The following is an 18,696-nucleotide window of genomic DNA, read 5'->3' on the forward strand; positions in this document are numbered from 1 at the left end:
ATGTACTGGGAGCAAGAAAATTCAAGATAAAAAGATGATAGAGTAGTTTGAGGCAAAGGAGGAATTTGGACTGCAGTTTAGAGACTTCCCTCCCTGTCAGAGATTGGTCAGAGTATGGCAAACCTCCATGCACTTCCACATGTTTATTTACATATATTAATGCCACAGTTTTACCACACACAATAAATCACTGCCGGTGCAGAAACACAAACCTCTAGAAATGGGAGTACAACATGAGGGCAGTATTGGTAAGATACAAACAGTGTTCTGGAATAATCTTCTTTGTAATTTCATTGATCCAAAGATTCTAAACAATACCACCAGTGATTACCTATAACATTTTAAAACTTGGTCCTGGTTCAAGGATCTTGACTTGTCACAATTAATGAAGATGCCCTCCATACTATTTTACTACACAACTACTGCATCAAAGCAGTAGAGGAGCACTAACCAAAAACAATGGGGGCCTCTCCAGTGTAACAGAGCTGACTACAAAACTTCTCTAGCTGCTAATGGAAAACAATTTCTTCAACTTTAAAGACAAATTATACCAACAGAACACACAAATCACAATGGGAACGCCATTGCCCAAAATGCAGCTAAAGCTGTTTTAGCAGAATGGGAGGAATATGTGGCTTATTGCTCAAATTTTTACCAACATATTGCCTGTTACCTATTCTTCATTGATGATATTTTCATTGTCTGTAACTGAGACAAAAAACAGTTGAAAGACTTCTTCTCCCTGTCACAAAAGGACATATTGTCAGCCTAGCTATCTGGAATTTTGTAAATAATTATATATCATTTGTGAATATTAATATGATTTATATAGAAGTGTGACAGAGGGAGATAGTGTCAGCACAGCTGTCTGGAATTTTGTAAATGGTTATGTGTCATTTGTGAATATCAACATGATTCATATGCTTGTGTTACAAATGTATTAGAACTGTATGTAATATAAGATGGTTTGTACAGACATGTGTGCTGAAGAGATATGTTGTAGAGTACTCAGCTTAAAGATGCATCTACAGTATACCCTACTGGAAAAGAATAGAAATGTATATAAACTATTGTAACTGTGTAAATGTATATGTTTTAACAGTGGGAACTGGCACATAGAACGTTAACTTGCAAAACTTCAGAAAAAAAATAGTTGAAATTAAATTATTTTATAACCATGTAATAAAACATATTTTATCTTTCAATTTCATTGCAACAGGAGATATAATGTCTAGAACTAGAAGTTTTTTGTATTATCTTTAAATGTGGAGGAATGTAAATTATTTTACAACTTCCACCATTTGCCAAAAGATCTAAGGTCTATGTGTTTTTGCAGGTAGATGCTAAATGCTACCAGTTGCAGTGGGGGTTTTCACCTGGGTTAGTCAGATGACAAGAAGTGATGTCATGCTGCAAGTATCCCAGCAGTAACATTTGAAATATTAATTTAAGAACTCTCTGAAAGAGAGATGGTGCATTTTCTGTATTTGTCTTTGACCTGACATCAGCTGGAAAACTCACTCACCACATCTGTCTTGCTTTGCTCTGTAAGTAGTTTAACTAGAGTACAGTAATTTCTGTTAGATTCAGTCAGGAATATAGGTGAGCTTAATTTAGATGAATTTCTTTATTTATTTGAGACTGTCCTTCAATGTTGTTTTAAATATCCCCTGTGATTTTGAACTCTGAAGGAACTGTGATTGTTTACTGAGTATTTTCTTTATCTTTTATTATTTTTTTATTATTAGATATATTTAAACCTTTCAATTGTGGCTGGTCTGTCTAGCAATATTTAAGCTCTTAGAGTACTTGCATATCTATTTGGTGACACTGTGTAGGCCACTCCTAATAGCCTTGCTCTTGGTCAAACTACCATTTTAATTAATAGTAACATTACACAGTAAGATTGGACACCCTTTGTTAAGGGCTGATAAGTAGTGACTGGTGGCAGTGAAAACTACCTTATAGTCTGGGCATAAGGGAGCATAGCTAGTAAATCTGGGCCAGCCTTTCCTAGGTGTGTGCATGTGTTTGTGTATAAATCAAATCTCAAAGAGTGTGTGTGTCAGCTTCCTGGGCAGGGACATGAAGCAATGGTTGGATAGATAAGGTGCTGGAGATCGTGCCTTGGTCACTCAGCCAAGATCTCAGCTGTATAGCTGTGCCAGTGGGGAGTCTTACTGGGGATCAGGAGAAAGAGAGAGAAACCAGCCCCAGACTGACTGTGGTCTCTGTGTGCTCTTAAGGGAAATTGCACTTTACTGTGTGTGTACTTGTCATCCTCCCAGTTGTACATCCCCCACTGTTGCTAGTGCTGAGGACCGAGGCACCTTGATTACTGGGCCAGTGGTGGGGTGTCACACTCCCATACAGGGAGCTCAACATCCTTACTGAAATTTACCATGTACCACAGTCAGAATACTGTATGTTTTCTAGATATGAATATCAACAAGGACATTGAAACAAGGTTCATTTACAACAAATCTATACTGGAAGTTGACAAGGGTAAACCTACTCCATGCTTCTTGTATGCACCTCCAGATAACTAAATTCAATGTCATAAAATCACAGGGCATGTGCATTGCAAGGATCTCAAAAGAACTTATGGACTTTCTGCACAACCTAAATGAGCTCACAAAATATTCCTAGCTAGGGGATTTGAAAGCAGGATGATCAATAACATACTGGAACCAATAATGAAAATAGCAGGAGACCTCTTTCTGCTGGACGCAGACAGCAGATGGCACAACAACTTCAGAATGTTCACCTCAACCCTAAAACTCAAAACAAAAAAGCAGCATGACCATAACCTTTACAACAGACCATAAATACATTTGCAGTGCTTTCACTGAGAACTGAATCATAATAGAGAATAACAGACCCATAGCTAAGATCCTTGAACCAGGTCCAAGTTTTATCTTTAAGAAAGGAAGACATATCAGAGGTTTTCTTGAATCAAAAGACTGGAGAGAAAGGGCAGATGTTTATGGTACATAAGGGTGTGGAGCTCAAAAATGCAGGCTCTGCAGACTGATCACTGGATTGGACCACTTCATCGGCCCCAGTATGGTCCAGAAGTGCCATAGCAAAATCATGGGCAGCTGCAACACTGAAAGAGTGGTTTACCAGCCACAATGTCTGAAATGGAAACGTTATTGTATGGGGAAGACAACTAATAAGCTGAAAAAAATGAATTAGAATGGCAAATTCGACTAAATGCATTCAACACCCCCGAACAAAACAACAGCTGTTTTAGTAAAAGTGTCCTGCAATTAGGGAGCCTAAACCACAAACTGTTCTACTCCAAAAAACTCCATGGCTTTTGCTAGAGATCCACACTCTAAGTCAAATTTCCAGCAGAGAATAACATTCAGAGTAAAGTTTGCTATATGTGTTTTTTATAACATCACTGTTTAGCCTTATATCATTGGTTCATCTTGTCTGCTTAGATTACATTTGCAGAATTCTCCTAGTCAATTTTTTTATTTGTTTTTTTATTGTTTTAGCCTCCATGCAACTGTTTGGGACATTTCTCCAGAATTCTGCTAGAGATTCAAAGTCAAACTTCTGCTAGAAAATCAGATTACAATTCAACTTTGTTATGACCTCATGGTGTATTCCCATAATTTCTACTTCTTCAGTATTGTTTTATCTTCCCGGCTACTGCCTGAAATAACAATATTACTATATCTCTTTTCAGTATAGTAGTGTGAACTAATTTCGGTACAGTTAATGCCTTTGCAGAATCCAACCACTGCATGAATCCTTGGGTAACCCTGGATCTGAGGAAGTTAGTGATGAGCAATCTAAAGCACTACTTAGTAAATAGAACCCACCAGCAGGCACTATTAAGTGATAAAGGAGGTTGTTGTTTTGTTGTTCTGGCAGTTTAAAAGTTTTAAAAGTATTTTAGATCATGAATATTTATTAAAATAACATAATTTTTGTTGACCATGAAAAAAAAAATCTGCAAACCTTTTTGAAAAATTCAGTCTGGCAGCCACACATGTAAAATCAATTAATTTTGTGTTTACACATAAAAAGGACAGACTTTAAGGTACAAGGTTTAGCAACACATAAGATTTCCAAGGGTTGGCCACATGGGCTTAGCAAGCACTACTTGTGAGCATCTCCATGTAAATGAAGATGTGTCTAACATCCTGTCAGATGTCTACATTCTGAATAGGCGAAAGGCCCCCATTGCAAATGAGGATGGATCTAACATCCTATGAGATGTCTTCATCCTAAGTGTTGAAAGACCAGTCAGGTGGAACTGGATTGTCCCACAGTGTACTACACCCCCTGTGTAACAGTATTTATAGTAATATAATGATCGTAGAAAGTTTAAATGTAAGAACTGGATCTGAAGAAGTCTACAAGAACAAAAGAACTTATCCCAATAAAATAATACAAAAGGAATGATCCAGAGTCAGTCTCTTTTTTGAAGAAGGAGGATTTATAATTGGATTTATTTTGTTTTTAGAAATAAAATGATTTAGTTGAAGGGATTACTCTAAATAATTGGAGTCTCAGCAATCCTCTGTTGGAACAATATATTAGGGTTGGGATATGGAAAGAAAAAGGACAGGTCCCAGTGACTGTGAGTTTGAAAAAGGAATGATTAACTCACTGACAATCTTGATAGGCTATTGTGGTATTAATCACTTTTACCCCAAATGCAGCATTTGTATTCCATGGCATCAGCTGGGGGCAGCTGTACAACATAGCTGTTGTCATGCTGGCTGGAAAGGTTGCAGATGCCATTCAGTTTCAGGTTGGGTAAGCTGGAAGGCAAACAGCAGGTACTGTCAGTGAGTGTTGATTGTGGGAGGTGCCACTGACCATTATCATGTGATGTAGGAGGCTGCTACAAGCCAACAGCTGTCAGACTGCAGAAGCTAAAGGATTTTATTCACTTAGACTGATGTGGGAGGTGGGTAAGTAATCATTTGCAAAACACTTACAGTTATTAGAGGGATTACACTGTCTGATAGGCAGGCATACCTTTCAACCTGTATACATTAACATAGGTATAATGGCTGTTAAAAAGTAGGCACATCAGGCATATCTTTCAACCTGCATAAATTAAAAAGGTATAATGGCTGTTAAAAAGTAGGCACATTAGACCAACAATCTGGAAACTTAGCATGCAGTTTGAATATCAAATAGCACACAACTCTTAGTATTTCAAGTGGCATGATGGGATACTACTCAGAATATACAAGTTTAGTATTTCAAGTGGCATGATGGGATACTATTCAGAACATACAAGTTTAAAAAACTGCAGGTGACAAAATAAGTACATTATGAACAGTACAGTGTAAATACTGAAGGTTTGATAAAAATATACTGCATCAGTCTGTCTCACAGAGTAACTTATTTTGCTTCTGAAAGAAAGAGATGAAAACATGGGTCTTCTTTCTCTAAATTATTGGTGCCACCAGGATGTTGGTCATGCAGTCTGGTTTCCTGTGTACTAAACAGCCTCATATGTGATGGGTGGTGAGATTGAATCATGTGAAGGTATAAATCAAGCCTGAAAATAGGTACATACCTCTAAAAATAGGTACCTTGTGCAAACGGATAAGTCAAGCCTAAAAATAGGTATGTACCTCCAAAGCAGGTACATTTGAGAGGTCTGCAGACAGGGTGTGGGGACACACATAATGAATAATGTCTTCATTGGCTGGCTGTGAGAGAAGAGGCAATCAAAGTTTAAATGAATGGGAAATACTCATGACAAAAGCCTGCATGAAAGGAAATGAATAATTCAGTGCCTTGTACTGCTGTCTGGCTGACTTTTTCAAGTATACCATAGCAAATAGATCATTAAAAAATGCCCAAAATATTTTTTTCCAGAAAACAAACATAACAAAAATACTCAATGAAATACAAATAACAGGTCACTGATGCCAGGTGCTTTCTATTATTATTTGTACTTCATCAGATCAAACTACTAAACTATAAGCAACATCATTTTTATTTTATTTTATTTTATTTACATGTTGATTTCTGGGAAAGACTGACTGGGTTGTGAAAAAAAACTTTTCAGTGGAGACTCCGGGGAAAAAGCTCCATGCAAGCAAAATAGCACAATAGTAAAATATGCAAAATAGTAGCAGAAAAAAAAACAATCGGGCATGCATTAACACATAGGTTAATAAATGTGTTGGCAATACATTAATACACCTTGATTTCGCTGTATCACACTATTACACCTATTACACTGGTCCGATCACAGTTTATCGCTTCTTTTTTTCCCATTTTGTTTGGTTGATATCTCTTGACAGTAGAGTGTTAACAGTTTGAGTTTACAGAGAGATGAGTGAACTGTATGAACGTTTGTGGTTTGATGGAAGGTAGAAGTATATTGGGCTTGGTAGGAGATTGGAGGGTAGACCTTTTGTGATTTGTTATAGGGTGAAAAGTAGAGTAGAGGGAGATAGTTAAAGATTGTGGGGGAGAGAGATGTAGCTAAACGGGAGGGAGGAGAAAAGTGGTTATATGAAAAGTTAGATCAGGAGGACAGGGGAGAAGGTGGTTTAAGGGGGGAAATGAGAATGTGTATGGCAATTTGGTGGTCTGGGTTAGTCAAGAGTATAAATGACATCATAATTGGGATCTTAAAGGTCTTTTCTTTAAAATAGTTTTAAAGCTGATATTTTCATAAATGACAACATAATTGACAATTAAGATCTTAAAGGTCTCTTCTTTAAAATAGATTTAAAGGTCATAATTTCATTAAGGAGTTCATATATGCTTCATACCGAACTTGCCAATTATATCTTTGTATCTCAATAAAAGTATTTATACCACCACCTCTATCGAATGTAATAACGTTTTCTATTATTTGAAATGAAAAAAAAGAAAAAATAATGCTGATAACAGATAGTAGGATGCTTATATAAACCATTGTCTTTATTACCTTTTTGATTTTATATATATAGATATAAATATGGATTCCTAAATTAATACTGAATCACAGAAAGTTGATCAGGTATTCATTGTACAGAGTTTGTTGAATGTCCTTCTCAGTTACTCTGTACGATATTAGCAAAAAACATTAAGGAATGCACTGTTACCCTGGAAAGCCTTGACCTTAAAAGACTTGACTGCGGGTAAATCAAAAGAGGGAAGCCCTGAGTAAAACTAATGTCTGTATGAAAATAAAATAGAAAACATGCGTAAGGGATGAATAAGTAAGGATGTTGACTTAGTTGCAGTTGGCATTACATAAATAAACATCTATAGCCAATGTCAAAACACTAGTCTCACTGGTCATATGCAGTTTAGAGCAGCAGTATACATTGCTGGCAAGCTGCTGGTATAAGGCTCCTGTAACTGTGTACTTGAACTCTAGTGCCACTCATGGTGTAGGATGTATTGCTTTCTTTGTCTGTCTCACTCTGTGTGTGCTTTTTTACTGATATTGTACAGAGTTGCCAAACAGGACATTCAATGAGCTCTGTACAATGACTAGCTGCTGAGTGTACTGTGTTTCAGTATGTAGGATGAGTGAGTGTGTGTGTGAGTATGTGTGTGTGTGTGTGTGTGTGTGTGTGTGTGTGTGTGTGTGTGTGTGTGTGTGTGTGTGTGTGTGTGTGTGTGTGTGTGTGTGTGTGTGTGTGTGTGTGTGTGTGTGTGTGTGTGTGTGTGTATGTGTATGGTTTGTGAACTTGGGCTGTAAATTTCATGCTGCTTTTTGTCAGGCTGCTGTGTCTGAGGCTATTTAATAATAAGGGATCATACTATATTCACAAGGGCCTTTATTAAGTATTCCATATAAATTACAATATTCTTTTAGTTTTTTTCACCAAAATGTGGCCATTCAACATTCACTTTCTCTACTTACTTCATTTCTCTGTAGGCCACGTGGAATTTCTCTTTTTCTGTATTGTTCCTGTTACTTTTATATTTTAAGCATCTTCACATCTTCCATCTGCGAAGAACAAACTAATATCTCATTATCCCATTTATCATTTAAATCACTGCGTACAATAAAGAACAAACTAATATCTCATTATACCATTTATCATTTAAATCACTGCGTACAATAAAGAACAAACTAATATCTCATTATACCATTTATCATTTAAATCACTGCGTACAATAAAGAACAAACTAATATCTCATTATCCCATTTATCATTTAAATCACTGTGTACAATAAAGAACAAACTAATATCTTATTATCCCATTTATCATTTAAATCACTGTGTACAATAAAGAACAAACTAATATCTCATTATCCCAGTTATCATTTAAATCACTGCGTAAAATAAAGAACAAACTAATATCTCATTATCCCATTTATCATTTAAATCACTGCGTACAATAAAGAACAAACTAATATCTCATTATCCCATTTATCATTTAAATCACTGTGTACAATAAAGAACAAACTAATATCTCATTATCCCATTTATCATTTAAATCACTGCGTATAATAAAGAACAAACTAATATCTCATTATCCCATTTATCATTTAAATCACTGCGTACAATAAAGAACAAACTAATATCTCATTATCCCATTTATCATTTAAATCACTGTGTACAATAAAGAACAAACTAATATCTCATTATCCCATTTATCATTTAAATCACTGTGTACAATAAAGAACAAACTAATATCTCATTATCCCATTTATCATTTAAATCACTGTGTACAATAAAGAACAAACTAATATCTCATTATCCCATTTATCATTTAAATCACTGTGTACAATAAAGAACAAACTAATATCTCATTATCCCATTTATCATTTAAATCACTGTGTACAATAAAGAACAAACTAATATCTCATTATCCCATTTATCATTTAAATCACTGTGTACAATAAAGAACAAACTAATATCTCATTATCCCATTTATCATTTAAATCACTGTGTACAATAAAGAACAAACTAATATCTCATTATCCCATTTATCATTTAAATCACTGTGTACAATAAAGAACAAACTAATATCTCATTATCCCATTTATCATTTAAATCACTGTGTACAATAAAGAACAAACTAATATCTCATTATCCCATTTATCATTTAAATCACTGTGTACAATAAAGAACAAACTAATATCTCATTATCCCATTTATCATTTAAATCACTGTGTACAATAAAGAACAAACTAATATCTCATTATCCCATTTATCATTTAAATCACTGTGTACAATAAAGAACAAACTAATATCTCATTATCCCATTTATCATTTAAATCACTGTGTACAATAAAGAACAAACTAATATCTCATTATCCCATTTATCATTTAAATCACTGTGTACAATAAAGAACAAACTAATATCTCATTATCCCATTTATCATTTAAATCACTGTGTACAATAAAGAACAAACTAATATCTCATTATCCCATTTATCATTTAAATCACTGTGTACAATAAAGAACAAACTAATATCTCATTATCCCATTTATCATTTAAATCACTGTGTACAATAAAGAACAAACTAATATCTCATTATCCTATTTATCATTTAAATCACTGTGTACAATAAAGAACAAACTAATATCTCATTATCCCATTTATCATTTAAATCACTGTGTACAATAAAGAACAAACTAATATCTCATTATCCCATTTATCATTTAAATCACTGTGTACAATAAAGAACAAACTAATATCTCATTATCCCATTTATCATTTAAATCACTGTGTACAATAAAGAACAAACTAATATCTCATTATCCCATTTATCATTTAAATCACTGCATACAATAAAGAACAAACTAATATCTCATTATCCCATTTATCATTTAAATCACTGCGTACAATAAAGAACAAACTAATATCTCATTATCCCATTTATCATTTAAATCACTGCGTACAATAAAGAACAAACTAATATCTCATTATCCCATTTATCATTTAAATCACTGTGTACAATAAAGAACAAACTAATATCTCATTATCCCATTTATCATTTAAATCACTGTGTATAATAAAGAACAAACTAATATCTCATTATCCCATTTATCATTTAAATCACTGCGTACAATAAAGAACAAACTAATATCTCATTATCCCATTTATCATTTAAATCACTGTGTACAATAAAATAGCCAAATAAAATAGTATGCATTTCAACATTTTTATGACTGCATTTTTATTTGCTACCTTGTCATCTTCCAAACTCATTAGTTTCTTTTATCATGTATAAACACATGTTCAGTTATGTCTTGTTATTTATTATACCTTTTTTAGCACATATAATCTCACTTTTTTTATTTGTATTTCATAACACTCTTCACTGGCAGCTTTGCATGAGCAGGCCTCCATAGAAAATTCTCAGATCTTCCTTTAGTCTTTTTTGGTCTCTTCCACCTTTGCAGTATTGATTCTTTATTTTCATTATCATTGTCCCTGCTCCCTACTCTATAGAAATGTTTCATCACATACTGGTAAGTTCTTGTCTTAATTCAGCGCATTCTGATAATGTTGTTTTCCATGCATGTTATTTAGATCCCCTGATACTTCTTTCATTTCCAGTCTTTTTGAAATTCACTTTTTCAGTACTGATTTGTACTTTTTTCTGTAGTATTTATTGTAGCTTCCTTCTCTTTTCCATCTGTCAACACCTTTACTCAATACATCATATGATAAGTTGCACAGACAATTACTAGCTGTATCATACCTCAGCTTCTTACTTCTTCTGAGTAGAGTGTTCCTTTTTGCACTGAGTTTAGTCGGAACTGACATATACATTTAAAACAAACACTGGTTATTTTTATTTTATAATTCTCTGGTAAATCTAACATGCCTGAGATGTATATTGCTTTTTCTATCAGAAAAGCTTTACGTATATATACCTTTTCTCCAGAAAGTCTTATCTAAGATATTAAACTTTGAACTTTCCCACACATTCACACATTCCTTGATCCCTATATACCCAGATCTCATGCTTTCTCTATGCTTATTAATATGCCTAACTTTTATAATTCCTCTCTTATAAGTTATATTATTTTCCCTGTACTTTCTTCATTTATTTTCTATCAGACTCCTCAATTTTTCTTTATATATATATAATTATTTAATCCTAAGTATAACCTGTCTAATCTTTTCAGGATTGCTGTGTATCTCTGTATTGTTATTTGGTATTGGTAGTTGGTGAAAAAGATCCTGTACCAGCCCACCTACCTAGTCACCAAACAATAAATAAATAGCAATTATTTGCTTATTTATACTTCTTCCATTTTTCATAACTAACAAATCTCATTATATATATATATATATATATATATATATATATATATATATATATATATATATTCACACACAAACGCAGACACACATTCATTAATTTTGTGCAAAAGACTGTGCGAATGTTGTATGGGATGTCTGGGATGATCAATTAAGGTAACTGGATTTGCAGTAAGGGTGGGATTTTGTGTGAGTGTGTGTGTGTTTTAGGGGTACAATAAGAGTTAAGTAAGTGGGATAGAGTTAGTGTTTGTACAAGTGTGCGTGCGTTAGGGTTAAAGTGAGGGTCAGGTATAGGGATAGATTTAGTGTTTTGTGTGTGTGTGTGTGTGTGTGTGTGTGTGTGTGTGTGTGTGTGTGTGTGTGTGTGTGTGTGTGTGTGTAGTGGTATTGTAATGGAAAGTTTTTTTTAAAGGTAAGGTACATGGTTAGGCTTAAGGGTACAGTTAGTGTTAGCATGCATTACTAAGATGGAGAGGGGAGGGTGAAGGCATCTTACATTATGTGACCATAAGATATTGTGTGTGATGTGTAGACATTTGCTGTTTATATATACGTTGTATTCTCGACTGCCTGGGTCCTCTCTGAAAAATGGATCTACACAGTTCAGACACCTAAATAAATAATTAAATAAACAAACAACGAAATAAAACATGTGTTTGCGCAATCCATATCCAGGCATATTCCATATATTCCACAGAGTACATTTTATAATAATGCATTTATTTTTAGCAAAAACAAAATATAGTAAAAAATCTCAATTAAGAATGGAATATTTAGTATGGTTTCAATGTATTAAGATACATATTTTATTAATCTGTTTTTTTTTTCAAAATGTGTTTGCTGAACAAGTCAGTGTGCAATTCTAAAAATCATGACCTTCTGACATTGTATTTTACATTTTTTCAGGTTGTGACTGAAAGTAGGTTCTCAGTGTAGACCACACCAAATACATGATATCAGAGTAAATGTATATTGTTTGCCACACACAAGGGAAGGTGATAGGCAGTGTAGGCTGAAAACATTACACTGTTTGGCTGGCTGTTCAGAGGGGACTTATCCCTACTATATCATTATTGAAAGATTACAGGGGCTGACAGCTGCCCTACAGTTGGTTGGCTGTCCTACTTCTGAATGTGGCATGGCCAAAAGCTGCCCTTTTAGTTTGTAGGTATTCTACTATAGAGTCAGAATACTGATATATTAGTGGGGGATCCAGCTGCCCATGGGATGAGTAGGGATGTCTTAGAGCTTTACCCTTCTTTGAATGGATAGGAGTTTTAGGAGCAGGGAACTTCAGTGACTAGCAGGCTGGGTGAGGGGGCTAGCTGAGGGCAATGACTACCACTAAGATGGAGAGCACATAGGCAAGGGACTCTCATCTGTCTCCAGGCAGGGGGGAGGTTGAGGGGAGCTAGTCATCACCACGTAGTGGGAGGGACTAGCGAAGAAGTCTAGTATTTAGCGCAGAGGACTATGAGATGTTAACAGTCTGCTTCTTGCACTTTAGTGTTTGATCCCTCAGCCTCCATTTGCCTAGAGTGTGACTCCAAGGAAATTCTTAACCAGAAAGTATTTAGCTGACAGGCTGAACAAAGTCTATGTGGGTCAGTGTTTTATTCTAGTTAATAAATGCAACACTTATACCTGCAAGCTAGGAAACTGAATGCTTTTCTCAGAGAAATGTTTGTTCTTTTTTATTTGCTCATAATTTAGCATGTTTTGCACTAGGATTTAGGAATCACAAACACTACTAGGACGTGCTTATGGGTTGTTACTGTAGATGAAGCACTCTCTGGAAAGGAGTGGATTCTGGAATCAGGATTAAAGATATTTCTTATATCCAGAGCAATACTGAAGTAAGTGTCTTCAGTGGAGCATCAGACTTCATAAACCTAGGTCTTAATCATTTTTTTTTTTTTTTACTAATTGCTATTCCCTAATAAACCAATATAAAAGTCTATAGTATCCACGAAAAAAATACCCTAGGGAAGCCAAGAATAAATGGATGACCAGGTAGGCTTCCTTAATAAAGGTACAGTGGGATGTTGGTGAAGAAGCTGGGCTACCGGTAAAGCCTTGAGAAAGGCTGTGCATACCTGAGTGCTTGTGGTTGAAGGCTGAGTAAAGCCTTTAGAAAGGCTTCGTATACAGGTCGTAGTTCCGGCTGGTCAGGTCGCCTGCTGAGAGGAACCACTAGTGTGACAGCTAGAAATCAAAGATGAAACACACAGAAAAAACAGGCAAAACAATGAAAATGTGGCTCGGCTAAGGAGCTCTGCTCGCCGTGGTGGAAGGAAGTGGGGGCAGGACCACATATACGGTTCCACCTTTTTTAAAAACATAGCGTGCTACTACAGGTTTATCGACGATATTTTCCTAGTTTGGAAGGGTAACCAAGTTGAACTGGAGGAATTCCTCATTTATATCAACAACACCACCGCATTCCTGCATTTTATCAGCAAACAATGTACAGAGGAGATCGAATTTCTGGATCTTTACCTGAGGAAGAAACAAGGCTCCACCACACTAACACACAACCTCTATCAAAAACTCACTAGGGTAAACTTTTTTCTGCACGGCACCAGTATGCACCCCTTCAAACAGAAGGTGAGCATGATTAAATCACAAGGGATCCATATAGCATGAGTCTCCCAGGACCTGACGGATTTCTTGACCAACATTCGAAAGCTACAAATGGACTTTTTAGCCCGAGGCTACTCAGAAGGGCTAATCAACAGGATCCTCGACCCCATCATCAGCCAGCGCCAACTTGGCGCCCCTAGGGCTCTAACTGACACCAGGATCCAGACCACCCCAGAAACTAGATTCCAGTTCAACTGCATCCTGGACTTCTCTATGGACTACAAAGACATCATCCAGATCGTAATGGACAATTGGCCCATCATCACAAATAACAGGTCTTTTGGCCACATTTTTCCAGAGAAATCCTCTTTCACAGCTAGAAAAGGGAGAAGCATTAGGGACTTTCTGGAACACCCATGCCAAGTTAAACTTGACAACCCTGGTACCTTTGCCTGCAGTGAGCCTCCCTGCCACTACTGTAGACACATGAGCAGTGCCACAGGCTTTTACTGCCCCAATGGCAGGAGACACTACACACCTAATGCCAGAGGCGACTGCAATGTCACAGGAGTGGTTTACAGAGCTGTGTGCACCAAATGCAATGCTTTATATGTGGGCAAGACAGTCAACTCCCTTAAAACGAGGATAGCAAATCACCTGCATGACTTAAAATACTTGAAAGTGACAAACCAGCTGGCAGTGCATGCTCTCAGGAACCTAGGACACAATACATTCAAATTTCATGTTCTTGAACATATCCCTAAATCCCCACTAGGTGGGGACCACAACTCACTGCTTGAGAAGAGGGAACTCGAGTGGCAAATACTTTTGCAGGCAAGGAAAAGACCAGGCCTTAACTATATGGAATCTTTGACCCCAGTCTTGTACCTCAGAAAGATACAACACCGTATACCACAACCTCTGTGCCTGGACCTCTAACAGATTTACCGACAAAATGTTACCTTTCGTGTGACAGCCAGTTTTGATCTCACCAGTCTACCTCCAGCCCATGGTCTGATACTTCCCCTGGCAAATTCGGACTCATTTGTTTTTGGTGTATGGTTCATCTATATATATGTTTTTGTCTTTCATGTTTTCTACAATGGTTCAGTATTACTTTTTTGTGTCTTTCTAGCTTTTCAGGTTACATATCAGTGCCTTTTTAAGACTGTTTTTTTAATTAATAGCCCTCATTCAGTTCCATATCTTAATACATTAGTTTCTATTGATATCCATTATTTAAGAATTTTTCACTATTTTGTTTCTCTTTTTAGTTTCTGTATCTTATTTTTTGGATATCTAGCCTGGTTCTTATTTTTTGGTTTTCTAGCCTGTTTCTTATTTTACATACATGTTATTTTACATACACGTTGTTGCTATTTTCCTAGTACGCTCGGCTTTGCTTATTATGCTCTTTTAGGTCATCCACCATCCTGACGAAGATTTCAAAAAGTGTAGCTTAACAATGTATTTTACCAGCAAGGGTTGATTTCTTTCCAGCAAGACTATTTTTAGTTAACTACATTTTTTTTAGCTAATTTTAGCTAATCTCCGAACTTCACTATTGTAAGTTTAGAGTGATTCTACTAACCACGTATGAGCTGACTCAAGGTATCTAACCTATCAGATTGTAAGGTATGATGTCAAGTTGGCGTGCCCAATCACAATAAAGTTTTTTTCACCCACACTTGATTGGCTCCCACTGACACATCCCCAGGTACTCTTATAAAAGGAAATCCTCAGGATCACTCTTTCCATTAAGGAACTACGCTTCAATGGTGATTGTACTTCTGGTACTTTTGACTTCAACAAAGTATGACCTTCTAGAATCTGAACTTCGACTACATTGATTTTTTTGCCACCACGGCGAGCAGAGCTCTTTAGCCGAGCCACATTTACATTGTTTTGCCTGTTTTTTCTGTGTGTTTCATCTTTGATTTCTAGCTGTCACACTAGCGGTTCCTGTCAGCAGGCGATCTGACCAGCCGGAACTACGACCTGTATACGAAGCCTTTCTAAAGGCTTTACTCAGCCTTCAACCACAAGCACTCGGGTATGCACAGCCTTTCTCAAGGCTTTACCGGTAGCCCAGCTTCTTCACTGACATCCCACTGTACCTTTATTAAGGCAGCCTACCTGGTCATCCATTTATTCTTGGCTTCCCTAGGGTATTTTATTCATGGACATTTTTCCTCCTCTGCATAGGAGCTTGAATACCCAGGTCCCACAGACAATCATGTTCCTGCTGGACAAAGTCTATAGTATCAAAAACAATATCCTGCACTATCTCAACCTAAACATAAGTTGGAGAAATGAAACACCATTAAGCAAGGTGATGGAATTTAAATGGCTGTATTATGAAATATTGAAAGGCACAACCCTGACCTTGCAAAATGCTGAAAAATAATGTCTGAAAAATAGAAGAGCGAAAAAACAACTTTAAGTATTTTTTGCAGGGAGAAAGCAGTGGTCAGCATTCTGACTCTTGCTTTAGATTTCTTGTTGGAGAAGATCATTAACTTTGTTTTGTTTGGGTTTAGGATGAGTTGAAGTTCATTTAGGTAATTTTCAATATCTAGAAACGATTTTTGCAGTTTAATGAAACTGTCAACAATGAAAGATGAGATCTTGATTCAGCCAGTGAAACACTGGTATGAACCCCTAGAAAAGTATCCAAGAGGCACCTTTATTGCTGTTTTATAAGGCCTTGATCAGATTGGAGCTTGTGTGGCAGAATCAGCTAGGCAGATCACACCTCCAAAAATGGTATTTAACATTCAGTGCTCATCCATAAGAAAAGTATCACAAATCAGTGGGCTGTTCAACACAGCCAAAGAACATAGACTGCATGAGCTGGTCTCTATTCGTTGATGGAAAACAGAGATGGGTGGGCATGTAACAGTTTGTATTTTTGGAAGTGGCTACATACAGAAGGGTATGACTAATACAGTAACTCTTCCACTAAAAATGAGACACATTCTTGAAACACAATCTTTCTGTTTACCTGTCTCATGAATTAGCCTAGAAAATGGGACCCTCTTAAAACACTTAAATCAACTGCTATATCTTTAAAGATGGGACAATAATGTGAGGCAACCTGGTTTCACTGTGTCACAAGATGGCCAGAGGTGATGACAGCCTGCTTTATGCATTGTACTCATTCAAGCAGACCTAGTAAGGCTGGAATTCTTTTTATGGGCATTGTCTGTGTATTTGCATTTATAATGTTCAGAAAATCTCAAAAGGCTGAAACAAGCCAAATTCAAAAGAAGCCAAAGATACAGAGAAACTGAATTTTAAGTTCATGCTCAGGAGTAGCTGTACCAATATTTAAACTAAATTAAGAGGGGGGGGTATAAACATATGTCTATATGCAGGCATGTATGTCCATGTAAATTACTTATCCATATATACAATAGTCTATTTAAGTAACACGGAGAAAATACAAGGCATGATAACCTTTTTCCATTTAGTGTTAACTGTCTGAAGGAAGATGGTATAATGATTAAGGCCTTAACCTTACAGCTACAAGGTACAGGGTTTAATTCTGACCTGTGGTTATTGGCTAGGCTTGTGATAGTCTGTAGCCTAGTATTAATTTATGATAAAGTGAGAGAAAAAGCTGCAATCCATGCGCCTTATTTTATCTTGCTCAACCTTGCACTAGCTATGTTTTACAGCTAGCAATTCATACAACCCTGGCCTACTTATTTTATTTAAACAGTATCTGCCAATTCATATTGTTTTTTGCCTAGCATAAGCAATTGCATTGCACAGGTAGACTCAGCCTGTACAAAATAATACTGATATTTATTTTACACTGTGCAGGACATGATACACAATTTTTACCTATTTGTTGTCTATGTAAGCCCATTGGACAAATTGTCCCTTTTTAGGGACAGACCAGAAACATTGTCCAGTTAAGTAACTTGCTCAGAGTCACATGTTAGGCAAATGAAGGAATCAAACCTGAGCTCATTAGCATCTCAGAGCTTTAGACCTCTGTACTAATTACTAGACTCTTATACTACTCATCACTATGAAGACTGTGTGAACCATTAAAATAAAATAAAAAGAATTGTTTCTTTGGTTAAAAAACATTTGTAAATGTTGTTTTTGTAAATGGAAAACACTGTAGCAGCAGGACTATTCATCCATACTCTTAGTCTCTTGCTGGAAGAAATCTGGACAAAGCTAAAAATAATAGGGCAGACAAAGGCCCCGGAAGAGGGAAAGATTTTAAATATTGCTCTCATAAATGTAAAAAGTTGCTAGAATAACAGTTTTTCATTGGCGTGCATTTTGTAAAGGATGTGAAGTTTGAAGCTCAAACATCTGCCATTATTTAGTGATTTCAGTCCTCAATTATTTTCCAGAAAACCATGAATTTTATACGGGATAGACTAAAAATATGAGGCAAAAATCTGGACATTCTGAGAAAGTCTCTACAGTCAAGAGATATGTTATCCATAGTACTGCATTTAATGATAAGAGAAAATACAGTACCATGACAGCGGTCTTAATGCAGTCTTAAAGTTAAAATATTACATAATAACCAGGTGATGTAAGGTTTGTCATAACCTGTTCAGCCAAAAACACTTGGCCCCACAATCCTGACACCATTCTTATGGTGCTGTGATCTTCAGATAATAATAATAAATAGGGTAAATAAGGTATGTGGGAAGAGAAGCCCCCCACAGGAGAGAGTTAGGGTAAAGTAACCTAGAGGTACATCATACTGAAAACAGAGGTGGCTCTTTAAGCCGCTGGGAAAGAATGGTAAACTTTATTCTTCTGCTCACACATAAATGAGAGTTAAAACACTGCATCTAGCATCAATAGGTTACTAACCTTGAATGAAAGGCCTGTTTGTCTGAAGTGTAAAACCTATGCT

The 18,696-nt window shown here is 36.1% G+C and overlaps 1 protein-coding gene across 1 annotated transcript in view; it reads left to right on the forward strand.

Moving 5' to 3' along the window:
• The window catches only part of RASIP1 (Ras interacting protein 1), a 570,016-nt gene that overhangs the window by 531,882 nt on the left and 19,438 nt on the right, over positions 1-18,696 (forward strand). The window lies entirely within an intron of this gene.

The sequence above is a fragment of the Protopterus annectens genome, chromosome 1.part1 (assembly GCF_019279795.1).
Source record: "Protopterus annectens isolate FY-2018-M chromosome 1.part1, PAN1.0, whole genome shotgun sequence".
Classification (NCBI taxonomy): Eukaryota; Metazoa; Chordata; order Ceratodontiformes; family Protopteridae; genus Protopterus; species Protopterus annectens.